Below are 16,169 nucleotides of genomic sequence, written 5' to 3' on the forward strand. Positions count from 1 at the left end.
ATCTACAAACCTGGCGAAGTTTGAAACCCAACAAAATGTTCTCTTTTCACAGAGGCTTCCCAAAGCTCTTCAAGTGGCAGTAATCTTCCAATTCTTAACTGACATAACATTGTTTTTCTGACTTGTAAAACCTTCAGCCTTGGATCATGATTATTTATACACATTTTTATTATCTCTTTACAGGTAAAATTCCCATTTACTTAAAATCTTTCAATAGCCCCCCCAAATGCCCTCAAGATAATTGAACTCTTTAATGTCATTTTTATGTAAATGATATATAATAATTAAGTTTCATATATCAAATATAGTTTTAGCTATCACAAAATCTCTCCACCCACTCATCTACCACATAGACATGCATCCCAGGATTCAGTTATATTGCATTACCTTCAGTTCAGTGTTCCCTCTTCAGAAATGATAGTTTCTAACTTCTTTTCTTCATATTCTTTTTCCAATTATTTCCTGCTTATCATTCAACCCTCATTATGGATCTCTCTCTTCCCTGAAAGCCTGTCCTGGGAACCAAGTCTGAGATAGGCAGATGCTCTTTCTCTCGCTGTTGACCATTCCTACTTCCACTTCTAAGGCATTTACAACATAATTACAATAGCTCTTTTACTTCTCTTGGTCCACCTTCCACTATAACTTTTCAGTCTTATTTTGTGTTGAGGGAATTACTTATCTTTGTACTCTGAAAATTTGTTTAATACTGCCTTGCATAAAGTAGGTTGGCAATGAGTAAATGCATATCTGTATCATATTTTTATAAAATGTTAACTATGAATTTTGGGGGAAAAGCTATTATTTCTTTGTTCTGTTCACTGAGAAAGCCTGCCAGTCATGACAGCTCAGTAGAAATGGGAATACCTAGCACCAAGATCTTGGCTTCTATATACCATTCTGTACTTAAAAAAAAAAAAAAAAGTTTATCTATCATCTATACACATAAACATGCATGCATATGTAATTATATAACTTTTTTTTTGAGAATGTATTCAGTACTTAATTTAGTACTCTTATTCTCCTTTTTGAATAGAACAAGGAAAAAAGAATGGAAAAGATAGCTAACCCTTTGGGGTTTAGTATGCTAAAACAGTCCTGAGATACACAAGTTAAACTTGGCATACTTTGGATCTGAGTCAAAATTTGTTTTCATTGGCTGTGGAAATGGAATTTTAGACTATGTTGGGTCATACTATAATTGTGTTTGGAAATGCATAATGTGGTGGTTGAGCATTCAGTGTGAATTAATGAGCTTATGTACGCTGGAAAGTGATTGTCTTTTTCTCTGCACTTAGGCTAATGCACAACAAAAGCAGTGGAGTTTAACTTCTTAAGACCATTTCCTAAAGATACAGAAATATGGATATTTTTAAATGACAATAAAAATATACAGGAACCTCCTTCTAAATATAAATATGAAGATCTCAACAGGGTTGACAAAATAACCTAAAATCTGCTTTTTATCGGTATGAAAACAACAGTAAAACAAATCAATTAGGGTAAATACTTTCTGCCTTGAGCTATCTCCTCAGAATAAACATTCCATTTCCCATCTGACAGAGAATCAAATGACATTGTTTTGTTTCTAAACAAGATTATTTTTATAGGGTCCATGAATGTTGGTGATTCTCTTCAGGAGAGTTGAAACCTATAAATATTGTTTTAGGGAGCTGATCTGGAGTTAAAGGGAAAATATTTTGTGCCAATGAAAATCAAATTAGCTTCAATGTAAAAAAGAAAAATCCATAGCACAAGAATCTATTTTATCTGTTTAGGCATTATTAAGAGCCGAAATACTGTATAGCTTTTAATATCATTACTTCAGTCAGTTTCTGCCTAGGGCAATAATAATTTAAACATTTCCTGTTTTGTTCCTGCCCAATATTGTTTTTTCCATTATTGCAGCTCAAAAATACTTGGGCTGTTTTAAAGATCAGTGTGTTGGCATAAAATTTTATTTGCCTTTTAAGAGTATTTTCTTTAACCCTCAATCATGACTTGATATTTTAAATTTTTCAATATGTTCAAGGGCCTTTACCATCAAAACAAAATTTCATTTAATCTTATTAGGCAATTAATTATAATAGAATGATAGCATGCTGAGTCATGAATATTCAATATTTTTTACTATTTAAAATGTTAATGTGCAAGATAAAAGTTCAAGAGTGATCCTATTTAAAATGCAAATATGACAGATAAAAATACAAATATGCTTTTCAATTCGTTTGAGTTTAAAGAGTAGTCAAGGCATCATGTTTATATCATCTCACCTTTTGTTATTATATTAATAATTTAATATGCATGAATAAAATAATTAAAAAGTGAAATGGTTAGCAATGGTTTCTCTGAAATACCTTATAGTACCTCTAAATGCCCATCTGCATACATATGAAATATTTGGTTAAAGCAATTAAATACATTTTTATGTGGCCTTACATGATACCTTCTCTAGTATAAAAAGCATGAAATCTCTGAAATGGCCTACTTTGGTTAGAATCCCAGATCCTCTTCTAATAAGATATACAATTTTTTAAAAAGTCATTTAAAATATTTAAGCTCCTATTTTTCTCAACTGTAAAGAAGTGATCATTGTTGTGATCACCTTATACAATTTTTGTATTTTTTAAATAAAGTAATATATTTATATAAAGAATACCTAAATGCTTAATATATAGTCAATCTGCACAAAATAATATATACAATATTAGAATTACACTGAAAATTTGGTTGAGTTTAGAAGGACAACCTTTGGAAAAAGTGTTTACCTTGAGGATATTTTTATGATGTCACAGTTCCTCAATCATGTTTTCATAGACAGTATGTATGTGTATGTTTGTGTGGGTGTGTACCCTCTCCCCTTCCCCTATAAACTCTCAAATCCCACTGCTTTGGATACTCGCTTTTCTACCCTATGATGTCCCTGTGCAAGTAAAATTTAAAATTAATAAATATAATTATATATACCTTTGCTCCTGTTGATCCTCTTATTGTCATCTTATTTCATAAACTATTGTCAGTTTATTAAACTAAAACAGTTTATTTCATAAACTATTGTCAGTTTATTTCATTTCAACTATCAAATCCAGGAGGGTAGAAGGAAAGTCCTTTAACCTCTACAATACATATACCTTTGTATTCTTTGTTCATATTTTATATACACCTTTTATTTCAAGGTATTTTCCCTTATAAATTTTAGTGTTCCTCATTACCAAATATTCCTAGAAAATGTTGCACTTAGTTTTGATATCCACATATCTCATGTCTGCTCGTATAATTTTCAAGTGAGTAAGAGAGACATACGCATTTAAGAAGACCATATCAGAATCAGCTGGGACTTTTTACAGAGGGCATATATATACTAGATGACCTACACACACTTCTTCTCATTCCCACCAATTTTCAATACCTGTCAATAACCTTCCCTACCACCAGTTCAGTTCATAAAATTTCCTCTTTCCTGATGGGACTGTGGATCATGAGTAGAGAGAAGAAAAAATACATGCTGCAGACAACCACCAAATAAGGAGCCTTAACTTTCCTGTAAGATTAATAATATCTGACCAGGAGGTGGTGCAGTGGATAGAGTGTTAGCCTAGGATACTAAGGACCCATGTTCAAAACCCCAAGATTGCCAGCTTGAGCATGGGATAATAGACATGATCCCACAGTTGCTGGTTTGAATCCAAGGTCACTGGCTTGAGCAAGGGGTCACTCATTTTGCTGGAGCCTCTTGGTCAAGGCACATATGAGAATCAATGAACCACTAAGGTGTCACAACAAAGAATAGATGCTTCTCATCTCTCCCTTCCTGTCTGTCCCTGTCTGTCCCTCTCTCTGTCTCTCTCTCTCTCTCTCTCTCTCTCTCACTAATTCTGGTCAACTTAAAGGCTATCTGTTCAGTGATGTTTTTCCTGGTGCCCTTACTCTCTCTTTTTCTGAAAAACCACAAAGCTTACCTGAACTTTCTTTCAGCCATAATATCTTTTTTTCTAGGCTTTTATGCATTGTAGAGAGTAAGTGATTGATGAATGGATGAAAGAGTATCAACTTTCACTCTTTGAATTGTGTCTCTAAACTGCTTTGACAGCCTTGTGCTTCAGAGTTCAGTTCATGTTCTATTATGGGTGTTTCCTGATGAGCATCGACCTTAGACAACTTTCTGACATTGTGGGGCTAGAACACAAGCTTTTCTTGGAGCCCTGGTTATCTCCCAGACTGTGAAGCTCTCACTTCCAGGCCCAGCTGTCACTGACATTTTCCCAGATCCAAAGGCAAGTCATATGACCCAAAGCTACACTTCAGCATTTTATCAGTACATTATGAGCTCAGTGAATTTTCTTCTAACTATATGAATCCTTGGCTTTCCTAACATTTCACGCTCCTAACACTCATGTTTGGCACATTGGGTATACGCAATAACATGATTTTCTTTTCCCTTTCTTATTTTAAACCGTTGAGTCATATTGAAGCATAAGTCTCAAATAAGAAATTTTAAAACTATGGGATTTGCTAAATCTTATTATAGATCACTTTTATTTCTCATATTGAAAGTAGCCTTAAAGACAAGAAATTTAGTTACCTCTGAATTACTTTTTTTTAAGTTTTTTATTTTAATTTTTTTTTATTTGTTCATTTTTAGAGAGGATAGGGAGAGACACACACACAGAGAGAGAGAGAGAGAGAGAGAGAGAGAGGAGAGACAGAGAGAGAGAAGGGGGGAGGAGCTGGAAGTATCAACTCCCATATGTGCCTTGACCAGGCAAGCCCAGGGTTTCGAACCAGCAACCTCAGCATTTCCAGGTCGACGCTTTATCCACTGCACCACCACAGGCCAGGCTGAATTACTTTTTTTAATTTACAAGTTTCCTTTACTGAAGTCTGATCTATATATACCTTAAAACTCCAGCAAAAATTATGAACCATTCTGCATGAAAATTCTAAAGAATATCAGATGTTTAGAACTGAAGAAAAAAACTTCAAGGGCATTCCAAAACAGCTCTCTATTCTTTCCACATTACATCCAAAAAAACTATTGCCCACTGCTAATGATTGCAGGCCAGTCCGTTTTCATCTACCAACAAATCTATTCACTTACAGTTCCTTTCAGCAGAGTTCTAAGTTTGTTTAATAAATTTTTTTCGACTGGGCCAAGTGGCTTTATTAGAGAAAGCCAGGATTACAAAGGATTTAAGAGTTGGCACTGGCGTCCTTCTTGCCAAAGGTGGATCCAACATTGACAAAATGCCGGTTAAATTGCATTTGCTGCTTGGCCTAACCAGTCATCTTCTTTTTCTCCTGCTTGGCCACGTTGGGGGGTCTGACCTCTTATTTTCCTGGAACAGGCTAGAGAATCATGGATTTCACCTGCAAGCTTGCAGCTGGCTACTTCCAGAGTGATCAGAGCCTCCACCCCACACTGGTCCAGGGGAGACTCATCTCCAGTGGTGTGCCTGCTGGGACTTGGTCTACTGGAGCAATGCCCTTCAACAAGGCGCATGATTTTTAATCTGGGCGACAGCCTCCTGGCCTGCCACCTCAGGGTGTATAGCTCCTGGGTGACGACAAAAAGCTGCACATCCACAACAGAATGGAGGTTACCATGAAGATGGAGTCAAGAAAGAGCCTAAGTTAGTATAATTTACTGTAGCTTAGTGGCTGAAGTCTAACTGATTGTTTGTTTTTTATTTTAAAGGCTGTATGCACTACAGTGTTGTCATAATCTATTCTGATTCTATTCAATGGCAGGTACAAACAAGAACTAGGGTGTCAGTGTGGAAAGGTGGTTTACAGATCATCTAGTTCAGACTCTTTCTTTCCTCTGGGGAAACTGAGGAAATGTGACATGTCCTTTTCTTCTAATCCACAAACTTGAAGTTAGTTCTTCCTGTAATTTCAAATATCATTTTAAATTTAAAATAAATAACTACTGGAGGTTGATAGAGTTGTACTATCTATAGGAACACAAAACTCACAAATACACATATATACACCAGGAATCTTTCAAGATCCTTTTAGGATACTGGTCTATCAGGCCTTGTAATAATTCTGTAAATGAAATGAATCACAAAATGACAACATACCAAAATGTGGAAATGTCCCTGCCAAATATGTAGACTGAGCCAGGAAATATATACTCCAACTCCCCCCAACCAAAAAAAAAAAAAAGCAAATGAAAAGATCATCAGTTTAGCTTTACAAAAAAAAAAAACAAAAAACAAAGAGTGGGACTTCAATCAAAAATTCATTCGATACCATTAATACTAAAAAGAATAGATTTAAAAAAAAAACACCTCTTTCCTCTTACCCAACTCTTTCAGCAAAGGAGGGTTTTTGATGTTTAAATATGGTACATAGCAATTCTTGTTGAAAGGATAAAGTATATCTGTCTGATATCTATTTCATACAGGTTTTGTTTGTTTTAGCAAGAGAGAGACAGACAGACAGACAGGAAGGGAGAGAAATGAGAAGCATCCATTCTTTGTTGCAACATCTTAGTTGTTCATTGATTGCTTTCTCATAGATGGCTTGACTGGGTGTTTCCAGCAGAGTAAGTAACCCCTTGCTCAAGCCATGACCTTAGGCTCAAGCCAGCGACCTTGGAGTTTCGAACCTGGATCCTCAGCATCCCAGGCTGATGCTGTATCTACTGCGCCACCACCTGGTCAGGCATACAGGTTTGTTTTCCACATTAACTGAGAGGCACTCAACACTCACTCTATGGCATTTTCATCTTTATTTCTATTACTGAGCAGAATCTTAAAGTACAACAATTCATAAAATCTGATGTTAAAAAGACCTGGATTTAAATATTGGCTTTGTCACCAGTTACTTGACATTCTTTTATCTCTCTACCTCAGTTTCCATATTCATATAATAGACTTGAGAGTAGTAATTTCTTTTTAGAATAGCCCTGATAATTAGATGGACTCACAGTAATTAGATTTTGACAACTGTTGTGTGTATGCAGTATTTAAATTTTAGAAAATGTTTAGACTTCAGCCATTATACCACACCAAATTAAACCTAGTTAGATAAATCATATGAAACATTTAAATACTGACTGCCATAAAACATTTAGCTAAAATTATTTCTACTTTAAAGGCTTGTTATTAAAATTAAGTAAGATAATATAAACATGAACTTTTTAATACTGTACCTGGCACATGGTAAAAGTTCAATAAACACTGGGTTTTTTATTATTGTCATCATTAGTGTCATTGATATTATCTTTAGTTACTCTTACTGTTAACTGTCGTCTTTTCTTTTTCCCATCAAAGGAAATTAAATCCTCCTCAAGCAAATATCATATCTTCAAAAGACTGTGAAACCTATAAAAATTTATTAACTGGCAAGAGAGAAAAATAGAATGGACATAAGAAAAAAATAAAAGAAATGAAGACACAATGTGCCAAAGTTGAGTCAGAAAGTTTCCAGTTGGAGAAACAAGCTGTAAAACCTTCCTTGAGTGGAATGCAGGACTGGCCAGTTTATGACCCCACCTCAGTTCATGTGCATTTGTTAGCCTAGGGGGCAAAAACTAAGCATTTGCCCATGAAAATGAATTCATAGGCTCATGGCAGAAAACAATATACCAATAACATCAAGCTATCTCTTAAAAATAATTTTTAATAAAATAAACAAATTACTAGAGAAATAAAAGTCTTCAGCAATTTGATTAAATCAAAACTGGTTTAAGATCAAATCAGGTCCATATCTTTAATACTATTGTTCTGTTTTTCAACATTCCAAGGAGCCATACCTTGGAAATTATAGTTTATTCATCAGTGTTGTTACATTAAGATTACCGTAACCTGACCAGGAGGTGTCACAGTGGATAGAGCATCAAACTGGGATGCAAGGGACCCAGGTTTGAATCCCCAAGGTTGCCAGCTTGAGCCGGGCTCAACCAGCTTGACCGCAGGGTCACTGGCTTGAGCATGGGATCATAGACATGACCCCATGGTCGCTGGCTTGAGCCTAAAGGTCTCTCTCTGGCTTGAAGTCCAAGGTCACTGGCTTGAGCAAGGGGTCACTTTGCTCTGCTATAGCCCCTGGGTCAAGGCATATATGAGAAAGCAATCAATGAACAACTAAGATGCCCCAATGAAGAATTGATGCTTCTCATCTTTCTCCCTTCCTATCTGTCAGTCCCTATCTGTCCCTGTCTCTGTCTTTCTCTCTGTCTCTGTCACAAAAAAAAGAGATTACTGTATGTGAGCTGCTAACTTTACACTATGTATAAAAAGATGCAAAGCACAAAAAAATAAGAATTGCTTACATTTGTAAAAAGTTATTTATCTTAACTACAAAAGGGAAAAAAATAGATAACTATAGTTGGCACTGTTTGAGGTTCAATAGAGGTCAAAAGTATATGAATCTCCACATGCAAGTGCTTTTCCTCTGACAAATTTAATTTACAAATAACTCATGCCTGTATTCTATAATTCCCACTGGAGTTGAGTTTCTAATTACACCCAAGTGACCAATACTATAGAAATATGTAATTGAAAGATTTTTTTGCCTTATAGAAAATATATCAACTATATAAATAATATATAGTAATACATTAGTATATGTATATAAATGTGAAAAGGCATTAATATACATTCACTCCAAATATATTTTCATTATTAACTATCATCATTAGAGAATATTGAACCTACCATATTTAATTGTTTAATTCAGGCTTGATTCTTTTTTTTTTTAATGGGGTGACATCAATAAATCAGTATACATATATTCAAAGATAACATGTCCAGGTTATCTTGTCATTCAATTATGTTGCATACCCATCACCCAAGGTCAGATTGTCCTCTGTCACCTTCTATCTAGTTTTCTTTGAGCCCCTTCCCCTCCCCCTTTCCCTCTCCCTCTCCCCCCTCCCCCCGTAACCACTACACTCTTATCAATGTCTCTTAGTCTCACTTTTATGTCCCACCTACATATGGAATAATGCAGTTCCTGTTTTTTTCTGATTTCCTTATTTCACTTCATATAATGTTATCAAGATCCCACCATTTTGCTGTAAATGATCCGATGTCATCATTTCTTATGGCTGAGTAGTATTCCATAGTGTATATGTGCCACATCTTCTTTATCCACTCATCTATTGACGGGCTTTTTGGTTGTTTCCATGTCCTGGCCACTGTGAACAATGCTGCAATGAACATGGGGCTGCATGTGTCTTTACATATCAATGTTTCTGAGTTTTGGGAGTATATACCCAGTAGAGGGATTGCTGGGTCATACGGTAGTTCTATTTTCAGTTTTTTGAGGAACCACCATACTTTCTTCCATAATGGTTGTACTACTTTACATTCCCACCAACAGTGGATGAGGGTTCCTTTTTCTCCACAGCCTCTCCAACATTTGCTATTACCTCTCTTGTTAATAATAGCTAATCGAACAGGTGTGAGGTGGTATCTCATTGCAGTTTTGATTTGCATTTCTCTAATAACTAAAGAAGATGAGCATCTTTTCATATATCTATTGGTCAGGCTTGATTCTTTAAGCACACAATACAGTGTACAGAGATGTGTTATAGAATTGGGCACCCCAATAAAATTTTTTTAAATAAAAATGTTTAACCATTTTTTAAATAAAAATAATTCTGAATGCATTATACATTCCTGACCTCACATAAGGAATCATTAATCAGTAGGATTCTGCTCTTCTCCCAAGCCATGGTCAGGTGACTTAAAGTCACAGATTGGTGAGAACTTGTACAGTGCACAATCTGTATTCTAGCTGCCTGAACTCTTTTTTATTTATTTATTTATTTATTTATTTATTTTTTCTGAAGCTGGAAATGGGGAGAGACAGTCAGACAGACTCCCGCATGCGCCCAACCAGGATCCACCCGGCACTCCCACCAGGGGCGAGGCTCTGCCCACCAGGGGGCGATGCTCTGCCCCTCCGGGGCGTCGCTCTGCCACGACCAGAGCCCCTCTAGCGCCTGGGGCAGAGGCCAAGGAGCCATCCCCAGCGCCCGGGCCATCTTTGCTCCAATGGAGCCTTGACTGCGGGAGGGGAAGAAAGAGACAGAGAGGAAGGAGGGGGGGGTGGAGAAGCAAATGGGCGCTTCTCCCATGTGCCCTGGCCGGGAATCGAACCTGGGTCCCCCGCACGCCAGGCCGATGCTCTACCGCTGAGCCAACCGGCCAGGGCCTAGCTGCCTGAACTCTTGAAGACACAAAGAACAGGGATAAGAACAAAGATGCTCAGAGTTGTGTGGTGCTGCTGTCATCACTGCCAGCTCAGAGCCGCCCCTCATTTTCCCATATACAGAATATTCACTCTCCCCTGCCCTCTTCATTGCTTCATCTTCCTTACTACTTCCTCTGCTCTGTGCTGGCTTTCTCCAAGTAGCTCTTCTTTCTCTCATTCAACATTCAGTGCCAACTGAGAACACATTCTTCCTTTACAAAGGTTAAATGCCTGCCTCTTTTGCATATGTCCTTGAAGTTTTATCAGGGTTGGGTTTTTTTTTCATGATTGTTTTAATTCTAACTCTTGGCAACTTTGACTTTATGGTCATCACCAATCAACAACAAAATATCTTTTCTACTAGTTGAAATAAACAAGTATAATTTACTCAAATAGAATGTTAAAATGAGGCATTTCCCATCTTAGTTTCTAATAAAGTCCCAAGAAAAGAACGGTGGTAACCTGTGTGGGGTTTGGAAGTGAGTGGCAGGCTCACCAAAACAGGACTCGGAAAGGAAGACTTTGTGACATGAAGCTCATCGCCCACTTTTACTAACCAGAATTGAAAGGACAGAGGAACCGGAACTGGAACAGACTCCGGGTCAGCTCGGGGTCTTCCACACTTTCCTCCCAATGGTGAGAAGGGGAAGCAATGCTTTCCCTCATCCTCTAACCTAGGGAGAGAGGTTAGAACCTCTTGGAATGATTGATAGGTATCTTCTGAAGTTCGGGGCACACCATGGCCTAATGTTTGACTCACCCATGAGAGATCTAAAGGATCAAAGAACTCCAGACAATTGATCAAACAAAAATTACTACATTGGGGGTTGCCTGCCCTCCCTGGAGTGTTGATGGGATATAATTCTTGCAGGTTCCCCACAGAAAAAAAATGTGAGGCCTGGAAATGTGAGTTTCTTTGGGTTGTCTTAAATTCTGTGAAAGAGAGTACACAGAAATGTGGGAAGACCTCAACAGCAAGAAGGTGGAGGGCCTCTTCATGCCCAGGGGCTGCAGAAACAGTCACTGGCCAGAGGAGACTTAATCCCTAGCACTAAGCAAGAGTGTGAATAGCCCTCAGTTATGCTCCATCAGAATCTGGCAAAGCTCTCAGTACCAGTGCTCAATCACAATGGTAGGACCAGGACAAACAAGCAATACCTTTCCTACCCTTACCTTTACCCTCTCACCCATTTTTAATCCATAGGATATGAAGTAGTGCTATGAATAAGGGCAGAGCTGTTAGAAGTACTAGTTGGCTTCTAGATGGGTGATGGTCACTAGAAAGACCAGGCCAGGTCTAGTAGCTTGGAATTATCAGTATCCCCTTCACTTCTTCAGAGAAGAGAGGGGCTGAAAACGGAGTTAGTCATTGATCATGTTTACATGAAGAAGCTTCCATAAAACTTCAATAGTATGAGATTCAGAGAGGTTTTGGTTTGGTGAATAATAATCCATGTACCAGGAGAGTGATGTACCTCAACTTCACGAGGACAGAAGGCCCTTATGCTTGGTACCCTCCCAGACCTTGCCCTATGTATCTGTTCATCTGGCTGCTCCTCAGCATTCTTTATCATATCCTTTAATAAACATAAATGTAGGCTGACCAGGTGGTGCCACAGTGGATAAAACATTGGCCTGGGATGCTGAGGACCCAGGTTTGAAACCCTGAGATTATCTGCTTGAGTGTGGGCTCATATGGCTTGAGCGTAGGTTTACCAGCTTGAGCATGGGGTCACTGGCTTGAGCATGGGATTATAGATATGAATCCACCGTCATTGGCTTGAGCCCACAGGTTGCTGACTTGAGCCCAAGGTCACTGGCTTGAGCCCAAGTTTGTTGGCTTGAGCAAAGGGACATTGGCACGGCTGGAGTCCCCCAGTCGAGACACATATGAGAAAGCAATCAATGAACAACTAAAGTGCTGCCACTGTGAGTTGATGCTTCTCCTCTTTCTTCTTCCTGTTTGTCTGTCCCTGTATGTCGCCCTCTCTCACTTTCTCTCTCTAGCTAAAAATAATAAATAAGTAAATAATAAACTGGTAAATTTAAGTAAGTTTTTTTTTCTGAGTTCTACGTACTACTCTTGCTAATTAATCCAACCCAAGGAGGGGGTCATGAGAAACTCCGATTCGTAAGCACAGGTGACAACCTAGACTTGCACTTGGCACCTGAGGTAGAAATGGGAGTAATCTTGTGGAACTGAGCTCTTAAGTTGTGCTATGTCCAGATAGAAAATATCAGAATTAAATTAAACTGTAGGACATCCAGCTGGGGTCTCAGAATTGCACGGTGTAGGTAAAACTCCTACACACCTGGTATCAGAAATGTTGTGAGTATGGCATAGTGTGAGAATAGAATAGAAACAGAGGAGAACTGGTGTTTTTCTCCATACATCAGATAAATCATAGTTACTGCTCAAGTTTTTATCTGGGGGTCAAAAAAGAATTAGCCTTATGAAACAGGTAACAAAATAATAAAGTAAACTTCTGATTACACCCAAAGCACCCTGCTTGTTTAACATAGAATATAAGGTATAATTTAAATATTTAGACTTTTTGGTGTTTTTGTTTACTTTTATTTGTTTTGACCATTGTTCACTAATTAAAATTTTTCCTTCCATTTAATCATCTTACAAAGATTTTCCATTTAATCATATTATAAAGATTTCCTCTGTTAACAAATAGTAGAAAATTGGACTAAGATTCTCAGAAACTTCGGAATCTGATCTAGGCTCCACCTCTCACATGTAAATATGGGCATGATATTTCTTTTTTCTTAATTTTTTTATTAATTTTAATGGGGTGACATTGGTCAGTCAGGGTACATAGGTTCAGAGAAAACATCTCCAGGTAATTTTGACATTTGATTATGTTGCATACTCATCACCCAAAGTCAAATTGTCTTCCATCACCTTCTATCTGGTTTTCTTTGTGTCCTTCCCCCCCACCTTACTTTCTCCCCTTCCCCCTCCCCCCACAGTAACCACCACACTCTTGTCCATTGTCCCTGAGTCTCATTTTTATGTCCCACCTATATAAGGAATCATATAGTTCTTAGTTTTTTCTTATTTACTTATTTCTTTAAATCTTAGCTTTCTTATCTATAAAATGAAGATAATAAACTCTCCCTATTTCACGGGATAGTTTTGAAGTTTAAAAAGAGATGAGGAACATGAAATCACCTGTGAACCCAGACATGTTATATATGTGAGCTATTTCATGCGTGTTTTCATGCCTATATAATGTTTACATGTGTTACAGAGTTTTACACCAGAATTTTGGACTTATAGTTTATATCATTAAAAACCACTGAATGATGTAAGCATTTATTATTTAAATTTAAAAAGAAGCCATTAAAGAAAATAAAATGAAGAGATAGAAATAAGCTATTTTAGTCATAAAATTTTATTTCCTAATCAAAATGTTTCCCTGTAGCATAATTAGACCAAATTCAATCTTTGGTGGGAGTTAAGACACTGAGTGTTAAAAATGTAATTACTTGGCCCGACCAGGCGGTGGCGCAGTGGATAGAGCGTAGATCTGGGATGTTGAGGACCCAGGTTGGAAACCCCAAGGTTGCCAGTTTGAGTGCAGGCTCTCTGGCTGGAGCGTGGGATCATAGGCATGACCCCGTGGTCACTGGCTTAGGTCCTAGGTTGCTGGCTTGAGCAAGGGGTCACTGGCTTGGCTAGACTCCCTCAACCCTCCCACCCGTGGTCAAGACAAGTATGAGAAGCAGTCAATGAATAAAGTGCTGCAACTAGCAAGTTGGTACTTCTTATCTTTCTCCCTTCCTGTCTGTCTCTCACTTAAAAAGAAAAAAATCTAATCACTTGTATTTAAGAAATTTATTATGACATGTGTCAGACAAAGTAAATTTTAGGATCTGTTAAATGCAAGTGAAAATACGCATTTCTCTATGGATAAAGTAAATACTCATCTATAAGGCATATATGTATACATTAACAAATGTACACAACCCAGGGATACATAACATTGAAATATTAGTTTTTTTAAGTAGTTACAGTAAATGGCATAAAAACTTCAGGAGAAGGCATCACTCTCATCTTTAGATGATATGGAATACTAGTCAAAGGGAAACAGAGAAGATTACCAGCAAATATGAAAACGATCCCTTGAAACAAAGACTTTGGATTAATCCCCAGTCAGAGACCCACTTCCTAAGAAAGGTTTCCACAGTTAAAAACAACAATATCTTTATTTACTTGTTTGGTCAACCAAATGCTATTCAGTGCCTACTTTCTGTGCTTCTGGAATAAAGCAGTGAACAAAACTTATAAAGTCCCTGTGTTCGTGGAGCTTCCATTCTAGCTCAGGAAGAGAATATTCCTGGAAGGAAATATGAAAGGTATAATAAAAATATAAGAGTAAACAAGCAGTGTAAGTGGATAGAGGGTGATGGGGGGGTTAGTTTATATATGATATAAACTTAATCTTTACAATAGCACTCTGAATAAAGAGGGTTCACTTAAATCACCTATTAAAATGAGAAAACTAAGGTCCAGAGAGAATAACAGGAAATAGCTGATCCAGGACTAAGTCTTGGAATTCCCCAATCAGTTGTATACTCATCTTTTTATATATTTGACTTTAATCAGAGGAAACTGTGCTTGTTTGAAGAGCTTTTCTTAACAGTTAAATGTGGGGTAAGCCATAACTGATTAGTAGGTAACAGTAGAGAGCAAACACGAGAGAGCAAAAACAACTGAGCCATCATAAATTCACACTAATTAAAATGATGCTAAGTGCTCTTCTTGCACAGAGCTGTGCCAATTCACTCTTCCGTCCATTATTGGTCCAAATTCTGAGCAATCATTTTCTAAAGACCACTCTTTAAACTTTATATCTTCTCTTTTTTCTATTTTTATTTTTATACAATATAGTTTAAAATGCTTTATTTAATAAAATAAATATATTTGCGTCTGTTCCCTGAGTTCATTAAAACTTTCATGCTATTAATACATTTGAAAGAAAATTGTGATTTTTTATCCCTATAATGAGCAATATGTATACTCATTATTTTTCCAGCTTTATTGAAGTATAATTGATAAAATCATAAGTAATTAAAAGTGTTCAACTATAATGATTTGATATATGCAGAGAGGGTGAAAGCATTCCTCCCATCAAGTTAATGAATACATTCATCTGCTTGCATATTTACCTATTTTTATAAGACAATTAAGATTTCCCCTCTTAGAAAAATTTAATTATATTATATAATGTTATCCACTGTAGTCACCATGTTATATATTAGATCCTCAGACTTTATTCATCTAACAACTGAAAGTTTGTATCTTTCTACTAATCTCTCTTGATTTACATCCTAACCTTCCCACCCAGGTTGTGGCAACCATTTTTCTACTCTCTATCTCTTTAAGTTTGATTTTCTTTTTTTTAGATTCCACATATAAGTGATGACCTGAGGTATTTGTCTTTTACTCTCTGGCTTATTTCACTTATATTTTCTGTTAAATTAACCCCAACAAACATGTAAAGATTTCTTACGTAAATTGACAGTAGATAGTTAATGAAAGTTTGGTTACACAAATGCCAAAGACAGAAATCCTTATACTATTCTAAATCCTTAACATCTTAAGAGTTCAGAGTTTCTCTGTAAGCTTAGAAGAAAGATGGAACATGAGAATTTCCTTTAATACTAATGATACACTTTAAAGATCCCTTCTTTTCATTTTTTACCTAATCACAGTTTGTGTTTTATCTGGTAATACTTAGGTACTACCTGTCAGGTCGAACTTGGTCAGAAAATGAATTTACTAGAAAGATACTGGCTGGCTGCACTCTCACTCAACAAGTGATCTATAACTAACCAATGCCTTTGCATCAATAACTGCAAATTCTAAACTTGGTCAAGACTATCCATTTGACTAACTGCGGGTCCCTAAAGGAATGATAACTTTCAGAGAGGGAATGTCTGGCTAT

General features: G+C 36.9%; 1 protein-coding gene and 1 pseudogene across 4 annotated transcripts in view; both read right to left on the minus strand.

Annotated features, from left to right (window-relative positions):
• Positions 1-16,169, minus strand: part of PDE1A (phosphodiesterase 1A) — a 401,691-nt gene that overhangs the window by 307,619 nt on the left and 77,903 nt on the right. The gene's annotated exons all lie outside the window — the stretch shown is intronic.
• LOC136378684 (ubiquitin-like FUBI-ribosomal protein eS30 fusion protein) lies at positions 5,191-5,611 on the minus strand (annotated as a pseudogene).

This window comes from Saccopteryx leptura, chromosome 7 (genome assembly GCF_036850995.1).
Source record: "Saccopteryx leptura isolate mSacLep1 chromosome 7, mSacLep1_pri_phased_curated, whole genome shotgun sequence".
Classification (NCBI taxonomy): domain Eukaryota; kingdom Metazoa; phylum Chordata; class Mammalia; order Chiroptera; family Emballonuridae; genus Saccopteryx; species Saccopteryx leptura.